General features: G+C 39.8%; 1 pseudogene; it reads left to right on the top strand.

Moving 5' to 3' along the window:
* The first annotated feature begins 748 nt into the window (after positions 1-748).
* The window catches only part of LOC107016777, a 20084-nt pseudogene continuing 12748 nt past the window's right edge, over positions 749-8084 (top strand).

The raw sequence follows: 8084 nt of genomic DNA, 5'->3' as shown, positions 1-8084 counted from the left end.
GAGTTATGACATGTTTGTTTGTTGTTCGTGTAGCGTGTACATTGACCTTACCTATCGTACTTTTGATTATTTTTTACAGATTATCATGCCTCCGAATGAACAAAGTCTTAGTTTATCTTCTCCTGATCAACTTAACAACCTTAACATTCATTTAATCGATGACATTCTAAGTAGGTTGTCTTTTCGAGATGTTGTAAGAGTTAGTACACTTTCGAAGGACTAACAATATATTTGCTGGAGAATTCGATATGTGAAGTTTGATCAAACAGTGTGGAAAACACCAGAGGACGTGACATCCCCTACCATTGGATTTATTCCGATTCTTGATAGTTTACTCAGGTTTCATAGAGGAATAATAGTGAAGGTCACCCTCAATATTATTAGTCTAATAGTGTGTCCTAATGTTAATCGTCTGATTATTTCCCTCGACACTGATCACATTCAACATTTTGTCTTAAAACTTCCATTTACTTATCCTCTATACAGGTTGCCCAACTTCTTTTTTTATTGTTCAGCATTGAGGCATTTGTATCTTATGGAATGTGAAATACAATTTCCATGTTTCTCTCAGGGACTTAATAAGTTGATTAGGCTAAAATTGAAATATGTCACATTATCTTCTAATACGTTTGAAAGTTTGATCTCTAATAACCCGTTGCTTGAGGATTTGTTGCTAAAAGACATAGACAATATGTACCTCATGAGTATTGATGCTCCTAATCTAAGGTTATTTGTCTTTCATGGCGATATGCAATTGATATATCTTGAAAATGTTCCTGTTCTTTCCAATGTTCTGTATGCGCCTAGAGAATTGGTTCTAGAGGATGAAGATGATTTTGTCTGTATTTTTTCGTCTATTCTTCCTCTTGAGTGTTTCAGCTGGGATCTTTTTGAGGTAATGTTGCTTCATTTTACTTAATGGTAATGCATTTTCATGTCATCCTGATTTTGTCATTTTATTTGTAGTTCGATAATGGATCTACTGAAGTTATACCAACAAGGCTTCCATTAGCTCTTAACTGTCTGAAATACCTTTTCATATCTTGGACTACTCTTGGAGAGTTTTTTTAGCTTTCGGTTATTCTTTGCATTATACGAAGTTCCCCAAATTTGGAAGAAATTGAAATTAAGGTCGTCACTAATTTTTATTTTTCTCTCTATCTTTTCCATGTTTTTATATTCGTATGTAATGACTTAATGTTTTTTTCTTGATTTTTCTTGAGGGAGTATCATTAGTGATGGAGATTATTTTTGAATCTGTGCCCCATGAGGTTTTTGATGAGATTCCTGCAAGCTTTTTGTATATCACATTTAATCATTTGAGGACAGTTAGTTTTATGATGTACTATTAGAAGAGGGTGAAATGCAGCTTATCAAGGTTTTATTGGCAAAGTCTCCAGCACTGGTGAAAATGGTAATCAAGCCTCGTCAAATGGAAACTAACGAATCTCTCAATGTATTCATGGAGATAACAAAGTCTCAACGAGCATCATCTAAAGCAAAAGTTGTGTATCTTGTTGATTAGTATCGTTATCACAATCCTTCTTAATCTTTGGCTAAAATGTTTTGAAAGTGCAAACAGAAACAAGATGTTTGGTTGATGAGTAGTAAGGCTGTGTTTTGCCTTTGCTTTAAGGTACTATAAAGATTTTATCTGCTTGGAAACATAGAATTGTAAATGTTTTGAATACTGTGTTTGGGAACAGAGATGGTTTTTACATTTCATGGATGCTCTTATATGATATATGATTTGAGTCTTTGGTTGTTTATTGCAAAGTTATGTTATTTGTTGAATTCTCTCAGGAAACTTACTTTTTTGTTAGTAGGAACTCTTTCCTATTAAGGGATTAGTCCAAGTTAGATCAAGAATTTTTATTTAGGACATACTTTTAGACTAGTAAAGTCTAGGATAACTTTCAACGTTATTCCTATATGAAACCAGAGGAAACAATCAAGAATAGGAATAAATCCAATGGTAGGGGATGTCAAGTCCTCTGGTGTTTCCCAGACCTTTTGATCAAATTTAACCTGTGTAAATTTTGAACAAGTATATTGCCAATCCTTAGAAAGTGTACTAGTTCTTATAAATCTTGAAAAGACAACCTATTTAAAATGTCATCAATTAAATGAATGGCAAGATTGCTAAGTCGATCAAGAGAAGGTGAACATAGTCTTTGTTCATCTAGTGGAATGATAATTTGTAGAAATTAAAAAAGAATACGATTTATAAGGACAGAGTATATACTACACGAACAACAAACAAACATGTCACAACTTTAACAATAAAAGAAAAGGTGTATAATTCGTAGATGACACTTGCATTGATTTCTTTAATTTGCAACTCTTGATGTAAAATTGTTTGGATTAGGTTAAAGTAAACACATATAAAGTATTTTCGTATAGAATTTGGATAGGGCTTCTATTTCACAAAACTAACATCTACCACAAAAAAAGTACAAAGTGGAAGATAGGGCTTCTATTTCACAAAATTAACAACACCCAAATGAGAAAGATTTGAGTTTTAAACAAAAAGAGAAAGCAAATTTCAAGCTTATCAACAACTAAAATTACTACTGCAAACATCCAAAAAAGTTAGAAAAGTATCAAAAGTTAGAAAAGTATCAAAGAGGGAACTAAAAAAGGAAAGGGGGAGATAGGTTTTCTCCTTAAATTAAATTTTACAGAATTGTAATATGGAGTGGGGTGAGTGGGGTGGGTGGTGGGGGCAATTAATTACGTTGTCCTTAGTTGTATTGTCTTGTCCATATCAATTTACGTGATACAATTTAATTCGACATAAAAAAAAATTAAAAATAAACAGAAAATTGGAATGTGACATATAATAGAAATCGTATAGATTAATGTGATTATATATTTATTAAAAATTTAAAGATAAAATATGTATTTTTTATTTTAATTTAGTTATTTATTTTCTTATTATAAAAAATGATAAATAAAAATGATAAATTTCATTAATTTGCACTTAAAGAATTTTTTATCTGAAGGTTTACAAACTTGATTAATTTACAAAATTAACAAAGTAATAATTTTAAGAATAAATGAGATCCAAATGATTGAAATAATTATGTATAATAAAGTGGACATTTAATATAGGACTATGAAAAGACTTTTTTTTGGAAATAACTTGAAAAAAAAAGAAGCAAACATCACATAAATTAATGGGAAAAGAGATTAAAATTGATGTGATATGTCCAATTCAGTCCACTTAATATTTTTTGCATGTGACGTTAAACACCTCAAAATAGTTAAACTTCATTTTATAGGTCAATTACAAATTCAATTTTCGGATTTTGTGATCTTTTTTAATAAAAAATCGTCATTTTTATATATAAGAGATATAGAAAATACCAAGAGATATCATTTGTTCAGTATTATTGACACAAAATTCTTGCATTTTAGCCACTTTTATGCAAGGGCGAATCTAGAAGGGGGAAGGTATATTCATTTGAATTTTCTTGACAAAAATTTTATATGATATATATAAGAGTGTTTTTTGTTTGTTTATATATAAATTTTAAATTTCTCAACATAAATGGTTTTGTACATTTTAAGGCGTTTATATTCACTAATTTGATTACCATTGTTTTTAGACGACCATGAAAAATAAGAATGACAATAAGGTGAACTGGATGCGGGGCAGGATAGGTTTAAGGGTATGTGAGGCGGGGCGGGCTTAAGGTTATGTGGGGCGGGTCTAAAGCGGGGTGGGTTGAAGTGGATTTCTTTTTAATTAATGTGGGTCAAGGTGGGCTGCGGGTATATGTGATTTTATGTGGGTTCAAACTTAATTTTAACTTCTTACATGTCATAGAATGACAGAACATTATTTATTAAGATAAATTCATTAAAGCTGAAGGAATATTGATTGTATTCAAGTGTTAAGGGAATACATGGGAGATATATATAGGAGATATAGGAAGGAGTACTAATCCTAATAGGACTAGGATTAAGGAGTAATAATCCTAATAGGACTAGGATTAGTACACAGTCAATACTAATATTATTTTATACTATTTATTTAATACTATCTGTTATTATCCCCCCTCAAGCTGAGCTGAGCGGAAGCGAACAGAAGCTTGGAACTGAGGTAATCGTGCTGTCGGCTCGGGAGAGGCTTGGTGAGAATATCAGCCGGTTGTTCTTCAGTGGGTACATACTGCACAGTCATGGTGCCGGCCTGAACTTCATCGCGAACAAAGAGACAATCGGTATCAACATGCTTCATTCTGGTGTGTAGGACGGAATTCTTGGCCACACAGATGGTTGATTTGTTGTCACAATAGAGAGCAGGAACAGTGTGAGTGGCGCGGAGTTCGCGAAGAATATATGTGACCCACATGGTCTCAGCAGCAAGAAGAGCAAGGGCGCGGTATTCAGCTTCAGTCGAGGACCGAGAGACCTTGGGTTGTTTTTTTGTACACCAGGAGATCAGGTTCGGCCCCAAAAAAACGAGAAACCCCGATGTAGATTTTCTGTCATTTTTATCATTCGCCCAATCTGAATCTGAGAAACCCCGAAGCTCCAAGTCCCCGGGTCGAATGAGTAAACCACGACCAAGAGTGCCAAAAATGTACCTGAGAATGCGTTTTAGACAATGGTAATCATGTTCACTTGGTTGATGCATGCGCTGAGCAACTCGGTTGACAGCAAACTGGATGTCAGGACGGGTAATGGCCAGATACTGTAGAGCCCCAATGAGGCTGCGGAAGTGGGTGATATCGGCAAAGGGGGTGTCGGCTCCATTCGTAGACGAAGAGACTGCCATCGGTGTTGGTTGACTGGTGCATTTTTCCAGTCCAGCTTTCTGCAACAGATCTCGAGCATATTTTGACTGATGAAGAAACAAGCCGCTGCCTGTCCGAGAAACCTCCATTCCCAGAAAATAATGTAACGGGCCAAGGTCCTTCATTTTGAAGGTAGTATGCATAGCTCGAGTGACATCCTGAATGAGAGCTGCAGTAGAGCCTGTAATAATGATATCATCTACATAGACAAGAAGAATGACTGTACCGTGTGCTGAATGTCGAGTAAACAGACTCGTGTCGTGTACGCAACACGTGAAGCCGAGTCCCTGGAGGAACGTTTTCAGACGTGTGTACCAAGCACGGGGGGCTTGCTTGAGCCCATACAGAGACTTCTGGAGTTTGCAAACATGTTGAGGGAAGCGGGGATCAACATAGCCCGGTGGTTGCGTCATGTAGATAGTTTCATCAAGCATGCCATGAAGAAAAGCATTGGAAACATCCAACTGATTGATGAGCCAATTGTTGCGCACGGCGAGTGACAGTACCAGGCGAATGGTTTCCTGCCGAATAACAGGACTGAATGTCTCGGAGTAATCAAGCCCATACTCCTGATTGTAGCCTTTAGCAACCAAACGAGCCTTGTACCTGGAAATACTGCCATCCGCATTGTGTTTAATTTTGTACACCCATTTACAGCCCACTGGGTGCCGCCCATGGGGCTTAGGTACAAGAACCCAAGTTTTCTGATCAGTCAAAGCCTTAAACTCGTCATCCATAGCATGACGCCAATAAGCATTTTTTGAGGCAACAGAGTAGGTTGTTGGTTCACTATCGGGAAGGGGTGTATTTGGTAGTATGGTAGCCTGAAAGGTTTTGGGTTTAAAGATACCGGCTTTGCCACGGGTTAACATGGGATGAGTATTGGGGGGTGGCACGGGCGGTGGTGATTCGGGGGTGGCCGGGAAGGACCCAAAACGGATCGGGCTGGAGATGTTGTGGGTATGGGGTGGTTCGGGTTGGTTGTGAGTGTGGGTGGTGGTTGCGGGTGTATTGTGGGTGACGGTCGAAGGGGTGATGAGGGGTGGTTGGGTAGTGGGTGGAGGTGTGGGGGAAGGTGGTGAGGGACCCTGTGAGTATGTTGGAAAAAGGGGAAGGACGCCAATGAATGATGTATTTGTGGAGGAGGAAATAGACTCGTAGGGAAACTCATTTTCGACAAATTTGACATGACGAGATATGTAGACTTTATGAGTTTGTGGGTCAAGACAGCGATAACCCTTGGAGGTAGGATGATAGCCCAAAAAAATACAAGGACGGGATCGGGGTTGTAATTTGTGAGTAATATGAGGGCGTAGCCAAGGGTAGGCAAGACACCCAAAGACGCGGAGGTTGGTATAATTGGGAAGTTCTTGGTAAAGGAGTTGATAGGGTGATTTGTTGGAGAGAGTGTGACTGGGCATTCTGTTAATGAGGTAGTTTGCGGTGGCTAGAGCTTCTACCCAAAAGGAGACAGGGAGATGAGATTGATGTAGAAGAGTAACCACCGTTTCAATGAGATGGCGATGCTTACGCTCAGCCACCCCATTCTGTTCGGGAGTGTATGGACAGGAGGTTTGATGTATAATTCCCAGGGATTGCAGAAACTGGCCAAAGATGTTATTGACATATTCCTTTCCATTGTCACTTCGAAAAAGTTTAACATGAGAATTGAATTGTGTTTTGACCATTTTTTCAAAAGTGACAAAGGTGGTGTATGCCTGTGATTTGTGTTTTAGTGGGTACAACCAAGTGTATTTTGTAAAATCATCCACAAAACAAATATAATAGCGAAAACCAGCAAATGAAGGAACAGCAGTAGGACCCCATAGGTCAGAATGAATAAGTTGAAAAGGTGCAGTTGTACGCTTCTCAGATAAAGTAAAAGGTAATTTATGAGATTTAGCAATTGAACAGGAGTCACAATTGTTTACATGAATGGAAGAAAAACCTAATTGAGACATTAAAGAATTTATTATTTGAGTAGACGGGTGACCCAGACGACTGTGCCACAACAGACTGTGGCCATCAGCCGAAAGAGCCACCGGAGCCACAGGAACGCTTTCTGAAACTGGGTGGGCAGACGAACTTGTGCCAGGAAGAACGTACAGACCATGCTCACAGGGGCCCTGAAAAATCACCCTCTTGGTAGTATTGTCTAGGATCTGAAAATCATTAGAGGTGAACAAGAGTGAGCAATTATTGTCTTTTGTGAATTGGTGAACTGAAAGGAGATTGGATTTAATAGAAGGGACGTGGGTAAGGTTACCTAGGTGAAAGATAGCGGTGGGGGTTTTAATGGTACCCGTGCCAGTGTGAGAAATATTAAGGGACTCACCGTTGCCAACAGTAATACCATTGGAGCCATGATATGGATTTGGAGCGTTAAGCTTGGATAGATCAGAAGTAACGTGCATGTTGGCCCCAGTATCCAACAGCCATTCAGAGGAAGGGCCGGCTTGAGATGCATAATTGGCACGGTTATCACTATTTCGGCTCTCCTCATACCGAAACCAGCAACGAACAGCGGTGTGTCCTGTTTTCTGACAGATTTGACAAGTTGGACGATCCCGCTCGTAAGTGCCCTGCCCGCCGCTGGAAGATGACTGCCCGCCGCTGCCGAAGGAGTGCAGGCTGTTGTTGCTGCCGTGCTGCTGACCGTCGTACGGCGGACGACTGCCCTGCCGACCGCCGCGCCCGCGGCCTCCGCTGTTTCTGCCGTAGCCGCCGCGGCTCCCCTGCCGGCCGCCACCACGCCCCCCGCGATAGTTCTGGCTTGCGGTGAGGGCGGTGGCCGGCTCCATAACAGCGGCTTCTCGGAGAAGAAGTTTGCTCTCCAGATCCACGTTGATTTCTTCACTTTTTAGCCACGAGGAGAGAGTAGCCAGGTCAACGGGCGTTGGACTGATGCGAACTGCCTGTTTAATGGAGGAGTAAGCTGATGGGAGCCCCCGAACGACGCACATGACGAGATCTTTTTCGGGAATGATTTCGTTCACGGTGTCGAGGGCTGTGATGATGGTGGAGACCTCGTCTAAATACTCCGCCATAGTTTTCGTGCCTTTGGTAATTGTGTGGAGACGATCACGCAATTGAAAAATATGAGAGTGGGAAATTGATGCATAGCGTGTTGCGAGGGCCGTCCATAGGGCTGAAGCAGTTGTGTAGGATCGGACGTGTTTCTGAACCGTGGGAGAGATGACCGCAATCAAACATGATCGGATCTGGCCATCCACGGCTTTCCAGGCTGCATGGGCCGAATTAGATTTTTCTTATTTGTCG

This window comes from Solanum pennellii, chromosome 4, assembly GCF_001406875.1.
Source record: "Solanum pennellii chromosome 4, SPENNV200".
NCBI classification, from domain to species: Eukaryota; Viridiplantae; Streptophyta; class Magnoliopsida; order Solanales; family Solanaceae; genus Solanum; species Solanum pennellii.
This window is presented reverse-complemented; position numbering and strand designations above follow the sequence as displayed.